General features: G+C 37.8%; 1 protein-coding gene and 1 pseudogene across 1 annotated transcript in view; both read right to left on the bottom strand.

Annotated features, from left to right (window-relative positions):
- Positions 1-22938, bottom strand: part of JMJD1C (jumonji domain containing 1C) — a 349365-nt gene that overhangs the window by 317158 nt on the left and 9269 nt on the right. The gene's annotated exons all lie outside the window — the stretch shown is intronic.
- Positions 10534-10649, bottom strand: LOC123847299 (U2 spliceosomal RNA; annotated as a pseudogene).

A 22938-nucleotide genomic window follows, 5' to 3' on the forward strand; every position in this document is an offset into this window, starting at 1 on the left:
CCTTACTGTGTCTGAAAATTTGCTTTGGAGCACAATTTGAAATTTATGTCTTGATACTACTCTATTTCACACAGTCACCAGAGAATCTTTCATGGTTGTTCCCATATCGGCTTAGAGCTACAATCTTCCTCAGGGGAAAAAGCCAAGTTTGGGTTCCAGACTCTTTCCAGACAAATAAGGCAACTTTCAGAGCACTTTCTAAGCAGCTGGATCAGATTGCTGCCACAACACTTCTATGAGAGTCCCAAGAGGGAGTTTTCTTGCCAGCCTCAGAAACAGTTATTTGTCACCACAAAAGATAATTCATTCTAAACTAAAAAAGAAAAATAAAATTCAACCTAGCAGGAATTCCTTGCCCTTATAGAGTATTTTTAAATAACATAGAATAATTCTCACTTTTTCTTTGAAAGGCAAGCTGAATCTCCAAATACAAAGATTCCTTCTGATACGAACAAAGTCTGACAAAATTAATCACGAGAAGAAAACTTCTAATATATGATAAAGACTTAAAAGATCGGGGCGCCTGGGTGGCTCGGGTGGTTAAGAGGCTGCCTTCGGCTCAGGTCATGATCCCAAAGTCCTGGGATTGGGTCCTGCATCGGACTCCCTGCTCGATGTACAGCCTGCTTCTTCCTCTCCACCACTTGTGCGCGCTCTCTCGCTGTCTCTCAAATAAATAAATAAAATCTAAAAAAAAAAAAAAAAAAGACTTAAAAGATCATTTTTAAAAAGCTAATTTAAGGTCATTAAAAATGTAAGAAAAAGGAAAATCAAGCTCAAAGCGGCAAGTCCTAAATGAAGTTGGGGGGAGGTGGATCAAGGCAATTGAAAATATTTCAAATAACCTACCACAGTTTTGCCTGAATAACCCTAACATTAAAGTTTACACTTTATTTTAGCTGTGAGGTTCAGACTAAAATACAAGTCTAGATAACAGTTGCATCTTTAAGAGAAGTGTCAGATGAAAAAGTGTTAGCTTTCCATTTAAGGGGGGAAAAAAAGGATGATCTTAAATTGTCTGGATTTCTTCAATTTCTTTCCATTTTTTCGTTTATTCTTTCCCTGATCTTCTTTTTCTCAATATCACTCATAATTCCAAAAAATTCTCTGGGTACGGAGACCTGATGAAATGGTGTATTTAAAGCAGAAAAAATTAGGGGCTCCTGAGTGGCTTAGTCGTTAAGCGTCTGCCTTCGGCTCAGGTCATGATCCCAGGGTCCTGGGATTGAGCCCTGCATTGGCCTCCCTGCTCAGTGGGAAGCCTGCTTCTCCCTCTCCCACTCCCCCTGCTTGTGTTCCCTCTCTAGCTGTGTCTCTCTCTGTCAAATAAATGGATAAAAATCTTTAAAAAAATAAATAAATAAAAATAAAAATAAATAAAGCAGAAAAATTTAAACAGACACAGTACTATTAAAATCTAGATTGACACATATATAAGAATCACAGGCCATATTTAAGTAGACAAACAAAACATATAATTTATCAAAGTACAGATTATTAAGATAATAAATTCAACAGCACCTAAAAAAGAACACAAATGTTCTGCTTTCACGTGTAAATTAATTTATGGGTTAGCCATTTTCATAGACCCCACACATGGCCACCATAAACTGAGGTAATAAAATCATATAAAGGTAGAAAGAAGCTGGTAAAATTAGAAGGTTCTCAAACTACTTTAAGAATGTTTTCTTTTTTTTTTTAAGATTTTATTTATTTATTTATTTGACAGAGAGAGAGAGAGAGAGAGCACAAGCAGGGGGGAGCAGCAGAGGGAGAGGGAGAAGACGACTCCCTGCTAAGCAAGGAGCCTGATGCAGGGCTCGATCTCAGGACCCTGGGATCATGATCTAAGCCGAAGACAGACGCTTGACTGACTGAGCCACCCAGGCACCCCAAGAATGTTTTCTTTCTGGGGCACCTGGATGGCTTATCGGTTAAGCGTCTGCCTTCGGCTCAGGTCATGATCCTGGAGTCCTGGGATCCAGCCCCATATTGGGCTCCCTGCTCAGTGGGGAGTCTGCTTCTCCCTCTCCCTCTGCCCCTCCTCCCACTCATGCTCTCGCTCTTGCTCACTCACTTTCTGTCTCTTAAATACATAAAACCTTTAAAAAAATAAAAAAATTTAAAAAAAAAAGAATGTTTTCTTTCCAACCCAAACCTTCAGATCATATTCCAAAAAACAAAACAAAAAAACGAAAGACAGAGAAATCAGGAGGCCTTCTCTTCCTGCAGCTGGTGGGAAACAAGGGTATATGATTTCTGGGTATCCTGACTTTGAGTTACTTACAAAACATGAAAAGTTATTAATCCATAGTAAGGTATTAGAAAGCTCCATTATAGGGCACCTGGGTGGCTCAGTTGTTAAGCGTCTGCCTTCAGCTCAGGTCATGATCCCAGGGTCCTGGGATCGAGTCCCACATCGGGCTCCTTCCTCGGGGGAAGCCTGCTTCTCCCTCTCCCACTCCCGCTGCTTGTGTTCCTGCTCTCGCTATCTCTGTCTCTGTCAAATAAATAAAATCTTTTTAAAAAAAAAAAGAAAGCTCCATTATAAAATAAGTTTCTAGGTTCCCAAAGTACTAAAAATATTTAAATTAAAAATCATATATTAATTTTGTACTTCAAGACGCAAACAGGGGTGCCTAGGTGGCTCAGTCGGTTAAGCAACCTACTCTTAGTTTTGGCTAAGGTCATGATCTCGGGGTTGTGGGACTGAGCCCCATATCAGGCTCCTTGCTCAGCGCAGAGTCTGCTGGAGATTTTCTCTTTCCCTCTCCCCTTCCCCCCACCCCTGCTCACTTTCGATCCTGCTCTCTCCCTAACATAAATAAATAAATCTAAAAAAAAGAAAGAAAAGAAAAGAAGCAAACATATCAAAATGAGCTTCCTTTGATATTCTGGGAAAGAAAACAACTGATAATAAATGAAAAAAACTGAGTTTTAAGATTCCACTATCATAGGTGTGAAGAAATAGGCACTAGTGTACTGTTGGTAAAAGCTGTAAATTGTTATAACCTTTTCTGATGGTGATTTGGCAGTATCTGTAACAAAGGTTAAAATGTATATATTGAACTCTGTAACTTCCCTTCTAAGAATTTTGTCCTATCAAATACATGACAAATGCACAAGAGTATCCACACAGTGATATTTCTTGCAGTATTACTATATTATTACTGACAGAGAAAACCTGGAGACAAAGTGAATGCTTATAAGTGTCAAATTTCCAGCAAAGGAAAATGAACTTCATCCTGGTCAGGTCACTGGTGGGAAGACAAAGGCATATCAAATATATGACCTAAATAGACAACCTCTGAAAGTATTTCTGCTTCACTTTATTCCTCAAAGCTAAGATAAGTGCTGTCACCTTAAGGAAGCCTTCCTTGACACACACCACCCCCCACCCCCGCCTTTCCTCTACGTGAAACAACCCTCCTATATGCTTCCATACCAAAAGCCAAACATTTTAGCATTCATAACACCATGTTTTAATAATTATTATTAACAATGACAGGGATTATTTAGATCTATTTGTCCAAGTATCAAGCACAGTGCCTATGCATTAAAAAAATTCACTTCCTAAATCTGTTCACTAAAAAGCCAAATAGCAATGAGCACCCCTAGCACCCAGATTGTGGTCTCTAAGTACCAACGTTCTTTAAGCAATTGGCTGTTTCCCGCTCTGGGTCAACACACTTACAAGATGATCCTGGGATATCTTATACCAAAAAATGAGAAGTCAATCAAGGACTACTAGGATCATGTCTATAGGATATACTAGCCAACGTGAAGAAACTTTGGCCAATTTGAGCATCAGTAGAGTAATGGGTTGAAATAGCAAATATCTTTAAATCCATGGATTAATATTTTAAAATATTAATCTAAATTTCCAATAAATATTAATCTAAAATTAATTTATCATCTTTGGAGGATCCCAAGAAACCAATTCATTCATTTGAAAATAGATAAATAAAGGAAATACTTAAGCATTTATCCTTCACATTTAAATTTTACCTCAGGGTAATAAGTAATTGACCAGGGAAAATTTAGTTAGGGGCGCCTGGGTGGCTCAGTCATTAAGTGTCTGCCTTCAGCTCAGGTCATGATTGTGGGATCCTGGGATCAAGCCCTGTGTCAGGCTCCGTGCCCCACGGGAAGCCTGCTTCTCCCTCTCCCACTCCCCCTGCTTGTGTTCCCTCTCTCGCTGTGTCTCTCTCTCTCTGTCAAATAAATAAAATCTTTAAAAAAATTTTTAGGGGCGCCTGGGTGGCTCAGTTGGTTAAGCGACTGCCTTCGGCTCACGTCATGATCCTGGAATCCTAGGATCGAGTCCCGCATCGGGTTCCCTCCTCGGCAGGGAGTCTGCTTCTCCCTCTGACCCTACCCCCTCTCATGTGCGCTCTCTCTCTCATTCTCGCTCTCTCAAATAAATAAAATCTTAAAAAAATAATAATAAAAAATAAAAAAATATTTAGTTATAAAGTATGAGGAAGAAATGATTTTTAAAAAGAATATCATTTTGCAACACCTAGTGAATGGATCTATGTAATCAATCTATGGCTGCTAAGAGATATTAAATGCCTCTTAATGGAAAGACACAATACAAATGCCTCTTAATGGAAAGGCACAATACAACTTTTGAGATAGTTGTGCCAAAAAAAACCTCAAACCTGAATTTGATTAAGCCTCTAAATCTAACTACCGATTTATAGCTAACACAAGGGCAGAGGAACGTGTTAAATGACCATGGGTATGCAATCAGCACAATCAAGACTGAGGGAAACGTTACAAGATAAATAACCTAATTTCTTCAACAAAAAGTACAAGGGATTGGGGGGGGAGAAATTTAGAGATTAAAAAACACTAAGAGACAGAACAATGTACAGATCTCATTTTGATCTCAATTCAAGCCAACAAACTACATTTTTAAAAGATAAAAATATATAATTGGGGAAATACGAAGACTGGATATTAATGATATTAAGAGATTCTGATTTTGTTTTGGTTCTTTTGGAAGAGAAAAGTAATGGTATGTTGGTTATGGAGAGAAGGAAGGTCAGCCCTACCTTCTATAGAGATTTATTGACATATTTACAGAATAATTGGTGTGATTTGCTTCAAAATCATCTCAAGCAAAATAGGCATTGGTGAAAGTAATGATAAATCAGTCCTGGCCATGCGTTCGTAATTGCTGAAATTACTTACTGAGTACAAGGGGATGCCTTACTTTCTCTACTTTTCTATATATCCAAATTTTCCATAATGAAAACTCAAAAAAAAAAAAAAAATGGTGCAAGTCCTGGGACAGGAGAAGTATACTGGTAGCACGGAGGGAAGGGCTTGAGAGAACAAACATTAAAAACGGGGGGTGGGTAGTAGACAGCATAAAATAATACAGTGGTTCTCAAACTTCAGTGTGTGTCAAAATGACTTGTTAAGACACAGACTGCTAGCCCACAGCCATGGAACCTAAGAATTTCTAGCAATTTCCCACGTGATGCTAATGTTGTTGGTCCCAGGACCATACTTTGAGAACTATTGTAATAATAGATAGTTGGGCTGGGAGGCACAGTATGTATTTATGGAGGGACTTGAGACCCTCTCTACTTTCACTTCAGTGAGCCCCATCTCAGAATTTTCAAGTCAGGAAATCTGTCAGAAGTACAGGACACCTAGAAGACAATCAATAAAAGCTCTTTTGATGCCTCCTATAGCGGGAAGGGGTATCAGAAAAAAATGGGTAGGTAGAATGAAAATAGGTTTTGTTCAATTTTCTTTCTGGTTCAGTTTCCCAAGTGACAGGGTAACAAAGAAGTGCCTGAAGAGGAGGATGAGCTGTCAGGAGAGGAATGGGACTGGTCAAAGGACTGCTCCCAGAAGTCTTAAGAAGAAAGAGAAGTCTTTTCTATTCTTTGATAAGTCATCTCTTACATAAATTACATCACATGTAACACACGTGACATCCTCATCCTCTTGCATGGGTCTGTGGCTCACTTTTAGATACTGTTGGTTAAAGTTCACTATTTCCTGACCTTAGAGCTTGAATTCAAAAGACAGGGTGTTTCAGCAGCTTCACCTCCATCCCTCTCATCTTTCCTCCATAAGTTTCATTATTTTCTTCTGAGGTGTGATAATCTGAATTTCTGCTCCCAATCATCTGTGCTTCCTTCCATGTAAGAGGGCTATATATGCCCACCTCATGCCTTGTGACTTGCCATGTGACTAACCTACAGTGAGACTGTATTTCCCTTCCCGATTGTTAGGTTTGTCACAGGATTTCTCTAAGCCAAATAATGTGAGCAGAAATGTGACATATGCCAGTTTTGAGCAAAGGCTTTTAATGCATGTTCCCACCAAAATAGCATATCCCAAATACAGCCTGAATTCTGGAATGAAAAGACAGGAGGTGGAACAGAGCCCCAGACAACTGCAACTAATATGTAACATAAGAAACAAACCTTTACTATTGTAAACTATTGAGATTTTGAAGTTATTTGTTAGTGCAGCAAACCTAGCAGAAGCTAACTAATACATGGGAATAAAAGGGATACAGAATTTTTAAATATCTTCAAAAGATTTTTCTAAAAGCAGCACACAACTTCTGTTCCTTTAGAACTTTATTTTACTTTATAAAAGTAATTATCTCCCAAGAAAAATGAAAATATATTTTCACACAAAAACTTGTAGATGTATGTTCATAGCAGTATTCATAATGACCCAAAAGTGGGAACAATTCAAATGTCCATCAATTGATAAATGGATTAAATAAAAGGTTGTATATTGGGCGCCTGGGTGGCTCAGTTGGTTAAGCGACTGCCTTCAGCTCAGGTCATGATCCTGGAGTCCCTGGATCGAGTCCCGCATCGGGCTCCCTGCTTGTCAGGGAGTCTGCTTCATCCTCTGACCCTATCCTCTCTCATGTGTTCTCTCTCAAATAAATAAATAAAATCTTAAAAAAAAAATAAAAATAATAAAATAAAAGGTTGTATATATCTATACAACAGAATTTTATTAAGCAATAAAAATGAATAAAGTACTGATACATGCTACAAATGGTTGAACTTTAAAAACACTTTGCTAAGTGGAAGAAGCCAGTAAAAAGAACCCTACATATTACATAATTCCACTTATATGAATGGGAAGTGACTGCTAAAATGTACGGAGTTTCTTTGGGGGATGATTTGGATTTTTTGTTTGTTTGTTTGGATGTTTTAAAACTAATTGTGATGAGGGGCGCCTGGGTGGCTCAGTCGTTAAGCGTCTGCCTTTGGCTCAGGTCATGATCCCAGGGTCCTAGGATCGAGCCCCGCATCAGGCTCCCTGCACAACGGGAAGCCTGCTTCTCCCTCTCCCACTCCCCCTGCTTGTGTTCCCTCTCTTGCTGTGTCTCTCTGTCTAATAAATAAAATATTTAAAAAATAAAAACAAAACTAATTGTGATGATAGCTGCAGAGCTCTGTGAATACATTAAAAACCACAGAATTGATGCTTTGAGTGAATTACATGGTATGTGAATTATACCTTAACAAAGTTCTCATTTTTAAAAGTCTATAAATGGGGGGCGCCTGAGTGGCTCAGTCGTTAAGCATCTGCCTTCAGCTCAGGTCATGATCCCAGGGTCCTGGGATCTAGCCCCACATCGGGCTCCCTGCTCCGCAGGAAGCCTGCTTCTCCCTCTCACACTCCCCTGCTTGTGTTCCCTCTCTTGCTATGTCTCTCTCTGTCAAATAAATAAATAAAATCTTTAAAAAAATAAAAATAAAAGTCTATAAATGGTGTAAAAAAAGATAAATCACTATAAATGAAATAAGTCATTTTTCTGCTCTAAAGATGTACAAGCTTTCTTTGCAAACTGGGAAAATATCACTGGAATAACAACCTGACTGAAAAGCTCTAAGTACCTAGTAAAAAGGTAAGGAAGTAGCATACTTTAGAAAAAGCTCAGTATAAAAGCCTAGAGAAAATTTTTTTAAAAAAACTGATTCAAGGGGCTCCTGGGTGGCTCAGTCGTTTAAGCGGCTGCCTTCAGCTCAAGTCATGATCCCGGGATCCTGGGATCGAGCCCCGCGTCGGGCTCCCTGCTCCGCGGGGAGCCTGCTTCTCCCTCTCCCACTCCCCCTGCTTGTGTTCCTGCTCTCACTGTGTCTCTCTCTGTCAAATAAATAAAATCTTAAAAAAAAAAAAAAACTGATTCTAAATGTACCCTTCAGATGATATGGATTCAAAAAATGAAAGCCTTCAGAAAACAAAAAAAAAGTAACCCCAAAACCTCTGTTAAATTTCAAAGCAACCAATCACTCTGAGCAGTCCCGTACAAAGGTACAGTAAAATTGTTCTTCACCTTGGAGAGAAATCAGCCAATAAACATGTACTGAGTACAGTGGGCTTTAAGGTACAGAAAGGTTATCTCTCAGACATTTGCAAATCCCCAAATCTGAACATAAAATGATGGAACCTAATTTTGCTTATGCACTGTTGGGAAAAAAGAGCAGAAAGTCCCCACATACTCTAGGTAAAGTTCTCATCTCACTAGGTAAGTAAGTGACTCACTCCTACACACAGGCTCCCTAGCATGAGAAATTCTAATCTGTGTCTAAACAAAACTATAAAAATTACTACCTCCTGGACTTTCAGGTCTCAAACAGCTGAAACAAATAGCTCAACTAAGGAAAGATATCTTTACATACAAAATACCAGAATAGGAAGAATGGCATATACACAAAGAAACTATACCTCCTTCCTTTTCTTAACAAGTTTACAAACTAGTCAAGGAGACTAAACAATCAAGTAATGGTATAAAGTTGTCACTGAGTTTGGCAATAATAAAAAAAAATAGCACCCATTTTGCATCAGGCCCTATAATAAGCACATTATAAACAACAGCTAATTTAATTCTGTGAAGACCCTAAGAGAGGCCTTGGAAAGTACATGCCTGAAGATCACAGAGTCAGAGTGGTGAGGGCAGAATTCACACTGTGTCAGTCACTTTAAAATCCTCACTCTTAATCATTAAGCTACATTGCTTAATGACCTTTAAATGACCTTTAAAGTACATTGTCAATATTGGGATTAGAAAGCACACTGTGAGGAAAGACAGATAGGAGTTAAATGGTTCCCAAGATAAAACTGTCACAAGCATACACTGCAGCAGCAGCAGGGGGGGAGCCAAGGGAGAGGGAGAGAGAGCCTTAAGCAGACTCTGTGCACAACTGGCAGAGCCCGAGTGTGGGCTCAATCCCACGACCCTGAGATCATGATCTGGGCCAAAACCAAGAGTCACAGGCTCAACTGACTGTACCACCCAGGCACCCCAGTAGACAACAGGACTTCTAAACTTGTGTAAAATCTATAGGTAACACTGATTAAACACCCATATCCTAATGTCAAGTTTGGCCTTCATGTTAATCGAAAAAGACTTGAATTTAGAATTGTCTCTATAGCTAATATATTATAGAAAAACAGCAATTCAGAAAACACTAAAGGGTATGCTTTCCAAGGCTGAAAGGCAGGCTACACATGCAAATACTAAGAAAAAAATGGAAAAATCAAATCCATTAGAAAGAAATTCAGGGGTGCCTGGGTGGCTCAGTTGGCTGGGTGTCTGCCTTCAGCTTGGGTCATGATCTCAGGGTCCTGAGACTGAGTTGCACATTGGGCTCCCTGCTCAGCAGGGAGTCTGCTTGTCCCTCTCCCTCTGCCCCCCACCCCGCCCACACACACTCATACTCTGTCTCTCAAATAAATAAATAAAATCTTTTTTAAAAAACCTAAAAAACAACAACCAAAAAAAAATTCAGGGTTAAATCTCAAGCCCTTGGGTACCTCAAGCCCTGTTCCCTAAAAATTTATAAATTCAAACTTCTGAAATATAGTTTATGACAGTGTTTGAAAAGCAAATTAATAAATGATACGAGATTGAAGGAGACATGTTAAAATACCTCAAAAAACAATTATTAAGTAGAATCATTTGTTTTAGGTGAAACTGCACCCTGTATTTTTTTTTTTTAAAGATTCTATTTATTTGACAGAGAGAGAGAGGGAGAGAGACAGAGTGCACAAGTAGGATAAGCAGCAAAGGAGAGGGAGAAGCAGGCCCCCCGCCGAGCAGGGAACCCGATGGATGCAGGGCTCAATCCCAGGACCCTGGGATCACGAACTGAGACAAAGGCAGACGCTTAATGACTGAGCCACCCAGGCGCCCCTGCACCCTGTATTTTAAAATGTTTTGTGGCATTTACAAATCATTTTTACCTATTATAATGCTATCACCCCAATGAACTTTACTACTTAATGTTTAGTAGTCTTTCTTGTACCTAGACTATTTAAACATATTCCTATTAAGTAGAGTAACCTTAATTAGTCATATTTTAGGTTTAACTAGGGGTAATAAAGGCCAGGCATATAATTCATGTGTTATTTGGAACTGTCCACAACAAATGAGTATTTGACTATCAAAGGTGGTTTGGTAAAGAACCACCAACCTAGTTAACATAATGTATTTTTAAAATAAACAACACTTTTCCCCTCTGGATAGCAGTTTAGAATTCTAGCACATATGAATCAATATACTCCTATGAGATAGATTTCATAATTCCATTTTATGCATGAGGATGAAAAGACTACACTTGATCTTAGCCAAAAGGCCGAGAAGCGATAAGGATGAAAAGACTAAAAAAACTGAGTAACTTGCCCAAGATTCTCAGTCAATAAGAGGTAGGGTCAGAGTGTGAACTCAGGTCTTGGCTCCTGGACCTGCTGGATACTGTACCTTAATCAGAACACATAGGCCTGTATTACCAGCTTACTTCCAACGCCACCTTATAGGATGTTATGAATAGTTTATAATATTTTAGTTATAAAAATCAGAAAGGCATGAGATTTAATTGTACAATATCATTAAGTTTTATACTACCCACAAAGGCATTGCAGAAGACAAAGAAGTGATTCACTGAAAAAGACAAAACCAATGGTACTGATGTTAACTGTGCTTTTATTCTAAACTTAAAAAACTGGGGTGCCTGGATGGCTCAGTTAGTTGAGCATCAGACTTTTGGTTTCGGCTCAGGTCATCTCATGGGTCGTGAGATCGAGCCCCACTTTGGGAGTCCCCTCAGAGTTTCTCTCCCTTTATCCCTCCCCACTTGTGCATGCTGCACAGATGCACACATCTCCTCTAAAATAAATAAATAAATCTTTTTAAAAAAATAAAAATAAAGTTAAAAAACTGTGTCACACTTTTTCCAGCTTTCTCCCTATACTTACTCTCAGAAGGTACTAAACCTAAGATTCTTTTCAAGGTAAAAAATTATTTTATAAAGAAGAGTACTACTATTTCTGCCAGGTGATTCTTTTATGAAATCTCCAGCAAAATCACCATGAGAACAAACTAGTGGTGGCACTAGGAGGAAAAGGGAAGGAGAGAAGGAGGCAGGGAGAGGGGAAAGACTACATTTTAGTATTTAAAATCCAGCCAAATTCACCACTTGATAATCTCTTTCTAAAATTAGTAAATAAGACCAAACTATAACTTCAAAGGGAAATACTTTTCCTCTTATGTTAAAATAACATGCCAATGGCTACCAAGGAAGTATACTTTATTCATTTATGTACAGTCATCTTCATAGTGATTCCAATTATGAAATGTGTTGCAATAAAATGGAACGCATGATAGACACTTAAGGTCAGAGGCATTTTTACAAATTTTGTCAATTTGCAAATTTTATCTATCTTCTTACTTTGACATAAGGTGACCTCTAAAATATCACCAGCAGCTCATTATGTCATCTCAGTAATCCACTTATTATTGAAGTTGAAGCCTGTTTCCTCTCATCCTGTGCTCAGTGAATGCAGAACAGCTGTTTGTTTGGGTTTTGGTTTTTTTTTTTTTGTATAGGATGGAGGCTTTAAAAACCTGCCAGCTCCTCAATTCTCCCTCCACCCACCCATAACTGCCAATATAATAAATTCTTTGCTCAACTCCATTTTTCTCAGAGTTAAAGGAGAGAGAATCAATTCTTGGGCATAAAAAGATCAAACTTTTAATCCAAAACCTACAAATACAATTCCAGGAAACTGAGCTGCAAAGCTCTAAAGAGCAATTACAATTATAAAAAAACAGAATAAAAGCTAATAATTACTGAGGTTGCACGTACCATGTATCAGGCAATATGCCAGCGATGAAAGGCATTATCTCAGGTGATTGATCCTCAAAATAACTTCCTGAAGTAGATATTATTGTTATTCTCACTTTGCAGATGGAGAAACTAAGTCTCAGAGCAAAGTAAGGTATGCAAAAAAAGCACTGCTCTAAGTGACAAAGATTTGAAATCAAAGGATATGAGAAATAAATTTAGGACTTCAATGGCCAAGCTCCAAAACCCTCAATCTGAAGGTCACAGGTCATTTTTAATATTTGAAAAATCTAAATGAAACAACCATTTAGCTACAAGTTAGCTACAAATTGTAGGGAGTTTTTTGCCTTTAGGTGAACTTATGTCGATTCAGTATGGGTAGCATATGCTGTTCTAATTACAGTCCTTGGTTAAAAATGGGGAAGCAAAAAAAAAATGAGGAAGCAAATTATTAATAAGGCTTTGAGGAAAATCATTTTTGTAATATGTGATTCACAGTGGAAAAACAATTTGATCTTTTGTGTGAAAATTTGGGGAGACAATGGACCGAATGACCTCAATGATCTGTGATGGATCTAGCAACATCTGATTCTCTGCCAAACAAATGTTTCTAACCCAGAAATATGTCTGCTCCACCCTCACTCTGATCCCTCCCTCCCTCCAAATCTCACACTCATCATCCAGCAGCTGCTTTCTGTTATCACAAGCAGGCTAGGAAACTCTGAGATTAGCTCTCAGTAGGATGAGCTGACTAAAGGCAGCTGACACTGACTCAACATTTATTCTTTACTGTGAATCCTGGGCAATTCTTTCTCTCATTTACCTGGTTTCTTCCTTTTTTTTTTTTTCCTCTGATTCTCCTGGCTACTAGCTGACTGACTTACCTTCTGTTTGATTGCCTAGTTCAGCTTCTTCAACTACTGAACTTCCTGGTGCTTGCTCAGTGTATGCAAGTCCCTGAATCTCCATCCTAGCCCCCGCCCGGGATCCGGATCATTCTGACAGATTAAGAAGTATCTAATCCCATCAGTGCACATGTTTGTGCCTCACAGCGCTGTTTTCCCTATTCTGCTTCCTTGTTAGTTCCACTTGAGCTGCTACAAGCCACACTCTACCATGACACTCTAAAATGATTGTTATAGGGGCGCCTGGGTGGCTCAGTCGTTAAGCATCTGCCTTCGGCTCACGTCATGGTCCCAGGGTCCTGGAATCGAGCCCCGCATCAGGCTCCCTGTTCCGCGGGAAGCCCGCTTCTCCCTCTCCCGCTCCCCCTGCTTGTGTTCCTCCTCTCCCTATGTCTCTCTCTGTCAAACAAACAAATAAATGATTGTTATATTATGGCTGATTCTGGGTTAGGTATACTCCATAAAATGCTGGGCAGCCCATGGACAAGAAGTATAGTTATCACACTCAATGTATAATATCATTACTTCTGTACTTTTATGGTTAGTTACCCACTCAAAATCCTAAAAGATGTTACATAGCTAACCCCACAACCTCCTCAACCCTAGCTCCCTGAATAAAATAATTTATGACTCATTTCCTTGGAATCTTTAGGAGTTATTTTTATTTGCTATATGATGACATTATCAAATCATCAATAACTCTTAACTCTTCCTTATTCCCCATTTTAGCTGCTTTGGGCACATTTTTTCATTCTTCAAAATATCCCTAGCCTTCTGAGTTTTGAAACCTTGACAGTTTGAATAGTCTCATAGCACTTAATGAATGAATATTTGGGACTACACTAAGACTTAATGTAGTCCAAAGCTTTTCAGTACATATTTATTGTAGGTACTGGGAATAGAACAGTAAAAACAACGGACAATGTTTCTGCTCTAATAGACTTCACATTCTAAGTAGAGGAAGATACAGACAGTAAGAACAGCAATAGTGAGTGGTACTGCAGAGAATTGGAATGATGATCCAGGTTATTGGGGTGATAAATAAAGAAGGCACCCTGGAATCTGAATAGCATTAAGAAACCAATCTAGGGAAAAGAGTTACTCATTCCGGAGCAGGGAACAGCAAATGCAAAGACCCTAAGACAAAGATGGCATATTTATAGGACTAGAAAAAAAAAGGCCAGCATGGCTGAAGCTTAGTAGGCCAGGAAAAGAGTGTCATGAGATGAAGCCGGAAGACAAGCAGGGGGCCAGCTCACAAAGGGACTTTAATCCATGTGCAAGGAAAGCCGCTGGAAGGGGTTCTAGGCAGTTAACAAATTCCTATCATCTGTGGACTAAAAAGACCACTCTCATTGCTATGCAGACAACAGACTGTTACAGGTCAAGAATAGAAATAGGGAGCTCCATTACAAGCCTTGCAATCGTGCAGCAGAGAGAGGTGGTAGAAATAGAAAGGAACAAATTCAGAAAGTTAGGAAGTACAACTGACAAGACTTGATGGTATGTTGGGTATAAGAGGTGCGAAAAAAAGAAAGGATAACTCGTTTTTGACTTGAGGACCTGGATGGAGAGTGATGTCTTTTAGTGAGGTGGGGAAGACAAGGCTAGAGAAGATGTTGGGTTTGATGAAGGGAAAAGCCAACTGTGTAATTTAGTGAGCTGGGGAAGGCTATGGAAGATGTTGGCTTGAAGGAGTAAATTAAAGGTGGAATTTTGGAGTTGGAAGAGATATTATGGATCATTTACTTGACCACTTTATTCTAGCAAATAAAACAGTGACTCAAACTTGCCAAAAATGACAAAGTACCAGTACATTCTGGAAGAGACACCGCCTCAGTTTACCAAGGGTTCTTAACCTTTTTGTGCCATAGACCACTCTACTAATCTGATGAAGCTTGGACTCAATGTTTTAGTTTAAAAATAAATTTTAAAGGATGGAATTACAAAACAAACCAATTGTATTGAAATATAGTTATCAAAATTAATAAAAAAATGTGATTAACACCATATATGCTTCTTTGCCAACTCATTAAATAATAAAGACCTCATAGCAGATCTCATAACTACCATAAGTTCAGAGTAATGATAGGTGGGGTAAGCAATAATACAAGATGTTTGCAACAACTTTAATGTGAGATTTCGATTGGCAAAAAGTTAAAAGTACTACTAAAATTATTGTGGTTTGTTTCCTACACTCATAACTGAAGGATAAGCTAAATTTCAGAGAAAGGTTAGTAAGGAAAAAATGTAATTTTTCACCAAGTTCATGGCCTCTTGATTTCTATCCAAGATCACCTAATTTGCAAACCCCAGGTTAAGAGCCCTTGATTAAGCCCCTGATCATTTTTCCCCCAGATTAATATAATATCCCTGGGACTGATCACCCTGCCTTCAGTATTTCCTCAAATCTATCCTTCAACCTGCTTAATGTCCTTGTAAGGGTTCCTCATATTATGGGACAGCATGGCAGTGATGGACACACTCTCCAGGATCTGCTTCTCGAATACAGTACTTCAACTTGTTGTCAGCCTTACGCTGCACTTCCAAGATTTCCTGCCCATGTTCTCTCCCTTCTACTGGTACAAGACTACCAAAGTATCATCCTCGAAAGCATCTGACTCCTTTCCCCCAAACAAAGCAATCTCTCTCTTTCCTACAAATTTCTTCAAAATCAGTAAAAGTTTTTTGCCTGGCACATTACCCTGGGCTGTGGTCATTATCTACACATACGTTCTTTTTCCCATACATAACAGTATGCTTCTCCCAAATTCAGCGTTATCCCACTGCAAAAGGCCATACTATTTGTGCTGGACCTTTACTAATCTAAAGATAGTATCCACTATCCCCATTTCAGTGTTCATTTTATAAAGAGATTTCCTGCATTTCCTTATAGTAATTCTCTTAAGAACCGTGTGAAGATAAGCAGCCTAAAGTACTACCCTAGAATCCCACAAAGACAAGCAATCTAAGGTATTACCTTTATTTTGCAGATGAGGAAACAGAAGTCAAATGAAATCAACTGACTTGCCCAGGTCTAAATTATTAAACAAGAAAGAGCTTGGTTCATAAACCCCAGGTGCCTTGGCACAGTGCTTGGTGTGAACTGGACTATAAAGCCACTGGGCCAAGCCTAGGACAGTAAATAAAAAGCATGAGAGAACTTCTCTCAAGAATCTTTTCAACATAGTACTGTAGCACCAATATGGCCCTATTAACAATAGGTTTTATTATTGTTATTATTATAGCACAAGTCCTATGATAAAAACCTATCATAAAGCCAAACACTCCTTAATGTTTAAAAATACAGTGATTTCCTTTCTGTGCTAGAATTTTTGATTACATTATTCATATTACCCTAGATCTCTAAAATGAAAAGCTTCTTGTAAACCCTAAATATTACATAACTTACTAGAGGTTATTTCCATCTGCAGAAAAAGAAACTAATAATATTTTAAAAGACTTCTCAAGGATATACCAATTTAAAACTGTCAAACAAGAACTAAGAATTCTTCACATTTATCCTGCTAATGTATATTTATTTTGATCAAGTTACTGAGATATTTTTATGCAATTTTCATGTATCATAAATGCCTAAGTAGCTTATCGACAGTTCTCTTGAGAGATCCGAAGCTTGAGAAAGCTAAGTTTTCAAGAGGGTGTTACATGAAGAGTAAAAAACAAAATTTAACTCAATGAAACAAGTATTTATTATCTATTTTATTACATAAGGTTGGCAATGCTGGATGGGATGCATAAGACCCAATTCCTGCTTTCAAGAAGCTTAAAACCTAGTAAAAAGGATAATCATAAAAATGTCTACTATTTTTTAAGTATGATGCTTTCCACATCACATACCTTAGATAAACCTTGATAAGCAGCTGCAGCAAAAAAAAAAAAAAAAAAATTCAAAAATCCAAAGTATCCTTAAATGGAACGAAAAATACATTGTTGTATATACATATAATGAAATATTCCATAATAGTGGAAATCCATGAACTACAGTCACAAATAACAACAGGATAATCTCAAAAACAAAGTATGAAATAAAGGAGGGAAAGTAGTAGAGACGGAGAGAAGGAAGAGCACAGAGTGTCTGGAAAGAGGTGTAAAAATGGATCAAGGGCTCCTTGCACTCAAGGGGTAACATGTTTTCTTAGTACCAAGAATAAAATAATAATAATAGGAGGAGGATGGTAAATGATATAAAGGAACTTCGAGGTAAGGAGAAGAGAAACTCAAAGAATGAGGAATGGACAAGCATTCTGGTCAAGTCCTTCCAGGGTTAAAGCTAGACAGGACTGGAGCTTGAGAGCAGCAGTTCTTTAGAGTCTGAAAAAATGGCTCTGAAATTATAACCAGTTAGTTAATTTTATATCTAATTATTGTGAGATTGTTTAAGACTCCTGGGCCCTACCCAGAGATTCTGATTTAGTTGGTCTGGGATATGAACTGAGAATCTGTTCCTTTCAGAAGCATCACACGTGATTTGAATATAGGTTGTAAAAACAATTTTGAGATACAGGATATAGAAATCACTTTTGAGAATGTAACAGAGAAAACGAAAATAGCTTTAAAACACGTACTTGATGGGCCGCCTCATAACACAGGTAGAACCAAAAGGCCTGGGACGAGTTCTTAGAAGTGGACCTCATTAATAAAGATCTGGTATCTTTAAAAAAGTAAACGTGTGCAATTTCTCCCTCAAAAATTTCAATAGAGACTTGAGAGTACCACACACCCTCACCAACACTAAGCAATAACACTCTAATACTTGCTAATTTGGCAATAAGAAAATTTTTATGAAACCAAAAGTACTTCCTTAGTGTAACATGGAAAAATGTATTAACATGTGAATGTCCACATGTTTTTTCCCTTCCTAAAAAGGAATGACTTGCTGATACTAAGTTGATCAACATAATAAAGAAAACAAAAAATGTTAGGGGGAAGTGGCCTTGTTACCTGGGATTTGAAAAAAAAACTTTATTGCCAGACCAGTAAAAAGCAGATTCAGGGCCATAAAAGAAATGGGGAGAGGAGAAAAGATCCTGTAAGAATTATTAATCTGGTTATGATTTGAATTCCCAATAATGCTCTTTGAGAACAAATGGAATTCCTTTTTAATAACTTTTGGTGTTGAACTATGCTTCCTGAACAGGACCCAGCCCTGAACTTGGACCATGTCTATCTCTAGATTAGTTAAGGTTACAATATGTCCTGGCCATTTGTACTGCTTTTGTAAATTGCCTGTTGACAGACTTTGTACATTTTTTCTACCAAGATTTATTTTTTCATTAATAAACTTTTTTTAATAAAAATAAAATAAATAATTTTATTATATATATATAATATATATATAAATAAATAAAATAAATATTTTTATTTTAATAAAAATAATTTTGGGGGGCGCCTGGGTGGCTCAGTTGGTTAAGCGACTGCCTTTGGCTCAGGTCATGATCCTGGAGTCCCAGGATCGAGTCCCGCATCGGGCTCCCTGCTCGGCAGGGAGTCTGCTTCTCCCTCTGACCCTCCTCCCTCTCATGTGCTCTCTCTCTCATTCTCTCTCTCAAAATAAATAAATAAAAACTTTAAAAAATAAAAAAATAAACTTAATTTTTGGGGTGCCTGGGTGGCTCAGTTGGTTAAATGACTGCCTTCGGCTCAGGTCATGATACCAGGGTCCCGGGATCGAGCCCCACCATCAAGCCCCGCATCAGCAGGAAGCCTGCTTCTCCCTCTCCCTCTGCGGGCCGCTCCCCCTGCTTGTGCTCTCCCTCTCTGTCAAATAAAAAAATAAAATCTTTTAAAAAAATAAACTTCATTTTTAATAAACTTCACATAAAATGAGGAGAAAGGACAGGAGTTCCTATATACCTTCTGTCCCCACAAACATACAACTTTCCCTACTATTAACATCCCCCACCAGAGTGGTACATTTGTTACAACTGATGAAACCTACATTGACATATCATTATCACCCAAAATCCATAGATTACCTACAGGTTTGGACAAACATATAATGACATATTTATAACAGTGTAGTAACTTACAGAATAGTCTCACTGCCCTAAAATTCCTCTGTGCTCTCCCTATCCATCTCCTTTGCCCCTAACCCCTGGCAACCATCAATCTTTCTACTGTCTATAGTCTTGCCTTTTCCAGGATATAATGTAGTTGTACTCATACAGTATACAGCCTTTTGCTTTTTTCACTTAGTAATATGCATTCACGTTTCCTCCATGTCTTTTCATGACTAGATGCTCATTTCTTTTTGACCCTGAATGGTACCAAACTTTATCCATTCACCTACTGAAGAACATGTTGGTTGTTTCCAAGTTTATGCAACTATGAATAAAGCTGATCTAAACATCCATGTGCAAGGTTTTGTGTGGACATAAGTTTTCAGCTCCTTTGGGTAAATACCAAGGAGTGTGATTGCTGGCTCTGCTGGATCGTATGGTAAGAGTATGTTTAGTTTTGTAAGAAACTGCCAAACTTTCTTCCAAAGTGGCTGTACCATTCTGCATTCCCACCAGCATGAATGAAAGCTCCTGTTGTTCCACATCCATGCCAGCATTTGGTGTTGTTAATGTTTTGGATTTTGGCCATTCTAATAAGTATGTAGTAACATCTTGTTTTAATTTACAATTCCCTAATGACTTGACATGTGATGTTGAACATCTTTTCATATGCTCACTTGCCATCTGTATATCTTATGTGGTTCTATGTCTGTTCACTAATTTTGCCCATTTTTCAATCAGGTTTTGTTTTCTTATTTTTGAGTTTTAAGAGTTCTTTGTATATTTTGAACAATGGTCCTTTATCAGATGTGTCTTTTGCAAATATTTTCTCCCAGTCTGTGACATATCTTCTCATTCCCTTAACAGTGTCTTTCACAGAGCAGAAGTTTTTATTTTTATTTTAATGAATTCCCACTTATTATTTCTTTCACAGATAATGCCTTTGGTTTTGTATCTAAGAAAACCATTGCCATACCCAAGGTCACCTAGGTTGTGTCCTAGGTTATCTTCTAGGAGTTTTTGAGGTTTGCAATTTACAATTAGGCCTATAATACATTTTTACTTAATTTTTGTGAAGGGCATAAGGTCTATGTCTAGATTCATTTCTTTGCATGTGGATGTCAAATTGTACCAGGATTATTTGTTGACAAGACTATCTGCTCGAATGCACTGTCTTTGCTCCTTTGTGTCAAAGGTCAGTTGACTATAATTGTATGGATCTATTTCTGGGCTTTCTGTTCTATTCCACTGATCTACTTGTGTATGCTTTTGCCAAAACCACAGTGTGTTGATTTAATGTAGCTTTATAGTAAATCTTTTTTTTTTTTTAAGATTTTATTTATTTATTTGACAGAGAGAGAGACAGCGAGAGAGGGAACACAAGCAGGGGGAGTGGGAGAGGGAGAAGCAGGCTCCCCGCAGAACAGGGGGCCCGATGCAGGGCTCGATCCCAGGACCCTGAGATCATGACCTGAGCCAAAGGCAGACACTTAACGACTGAGCCACCCAGGCGCCCCTATAGTAATCTTGAAGTCAGAGTGTCAGTTCTCTGACGGTCCTTCTCCTTTAAAAATTAGTTGCCTATTTGTGGGTCTTTTGACTTGGTATATAAACTTTAGAATCAGTTTGTCAATATCCACAAAATTACCTGCTGGGATTTTGATTGGGATTGTATTGAATCTATACATCAAGTTGGGAAGAACTGACGTCTTGACAATATTGAGTCTTCCTAACCATGAGCATGGAATATCTCTCATTTAGTTCCTTGACTTCATTCAGAGTTTAATTTTCCTCTTACAGATCTCACACGTAATTTGTTAGGTTTATACCTAAGTATTTCACTTGGGGAGGGGGCATTAAAGTAAATGGTATTGAGCTTTCAATTTCAAATTCTTCTTGTTCACTGATGGTATATATACAGGAAAGCAGTAACCTTTTATATCTTAACTTTCTATCCTACAACCTTACTACAATCATTTCTAATCCAGGAATTTTTTTTGTCAGTTCTTTCAGATGTTCTACATAGATGATCATGTAGAAATAAAACCACTAACAAAAAGTTTTATTTCCTCCCTCCCTTCCTCCCAATCAGTATAATTTTTTTTTCCCCTTTGCTTGCCTTACTGCATTAGCTCTGACTTCCAAATGAGGTTGAAAAGCAATCGTGGGAAGGGACATCCTTGCCTCATTCCTGACCTTAGTAAAGAGTTTCTAGTTTCTTACCATTAAGTATAATATTAGCTGTAGGATTTTTGTAAATGTTCTTTATCAAGTTGAGGAAGTTCCCCCTCCAAACCTACTTTACGGAGTTTTTTAAATCACAAATGGGTGTTAGATTTTGTTGTAATCATGTGATTTTCTTTAGCCTGTTGATGTAATGGATTATATTAAGTGATTTTCAATTGCTGAATCAGCCTTGCATACCTGGCATAAATTCCACTTAGCTGTAATGTCTAATTCTTTCCACACATTGTTGGATTCAATTGGTTGATATTTTGAGGGTTTTTTTTCATCTATGTTCATGAAAGATAATTGGTCTGTAGTTTTCTTGTAATGTCTTTGGTTTTGGTATTAGGCTAAATGCTGACTTCACAGAATAGAAATTATTCTCTCTCCTTCTATCTTTTGGGAGAGACTATAGAGATGTGGTATAACCTCTTCCTTAAATGCTTGGTAGAATTCACCAATGAACCCATCTGGGCCTGGTGCTTTGTTTTGAAAGGTTATTAATGGATTCAATTTTTAAAACAGATACAGGGTTATTCAGATTGTCTATTTCTTCTTGTGTGAATTTTGGCAAATTGTAACTTTCAAGGAATGGATCCACTTCATCTAGGTTATCAAATTTGTGGGCATGGAGTTGTTCATAGAATTTCTTATCCTTTTAATATCCGTGGGATCTGTAGTGATGTCCTCTCTTTCATATCTGATCAATAATTTGTATCCTTCTTTTTCATTAAGTTAGCCTGGCTAGAGACTTACTGATTTTATTGATCTTTTCAAAGAACCAGCTTTTGGGTTTATTGCTTTTCTCTATTTCCTACTTACAGTTTAACTGTTTTCTGCTCTAATTCTTACTGTTTCTTTTCTTCTGCTTACTTCAGATTTAATTTGTCCTTTTCTAGTTCCTAAAATGAAAGCTTAAATGGCTGATTTTAGAACATTCTTCTAGTCTAGTATATGCATTCAATGCTATAAATTTCCTTCTAAGCCCTGCTTTTGTTGATAAGTTATATTTTCATTCTCATTTAATTCAAAACATTTTTCAATATCTCCTGAGATTTCTTTCTTGGCCCATGTGTTTTTTAGACATATGCTTTTTAATCTCCAAATATATGGGAACTTTACAACTCTCTTTATGTTATTAATTTCTAGTCTAATTTCATTCTGGTCTGGGAACCAATATTGTATGATATCTGTTCTTTTAAATTTGTTAAGGTATGTTTTATGACCCAGAATGATGTCTATTTTGATGAATGTTCATATGAGCTTGAGAAGAATGTTAATTTGTTGCTGTTGGATAAAGTAGTCTGTAGATGTCAGTTATAATGATAGTTCTGTTGGGTTCAACTATGTCTCTACTGATTTTCTGCCTGCTGAATCTGTCCAATTCTGACAGAGTGTTAAAAGTCTCCAACAATAGTGGATTCATCTATTTTATACTTGCTCTTCTATCAGTTTTTGCCTCACATATTTTGACACTCTGTTAGGTTTATACACATTAAGGATTGTTAGGTCTTCTTGGAGTACTGACCATTTTATCACATGTAATGCTCCTTTTTATTCCAAATAACTATCTTCGCTCTCAAGTCTGCTCTGTCTGAAATTAATATACCTATTCCCACTTTCTTTTGAGTAGTGTTAGCACAGTGTATCTTCCTCTATCCC

Source organism: Mirounga angustirostris, unplaced genomic scaffold, assembly GCF_029215605.1.
Source record: "Mirounga angustirostris isolate CCGP_5_RB_7025 unplaced genomic scaffold, mMirAng1.0.hap1 SCAF_6, whole genome shotgun sequence".
Lineage (NCBI taxonomy): Eukaryota > Metazoa > Chordata > Mammalia > Carnivora > Phocidae > Mirounga > Mirounga angustirostris.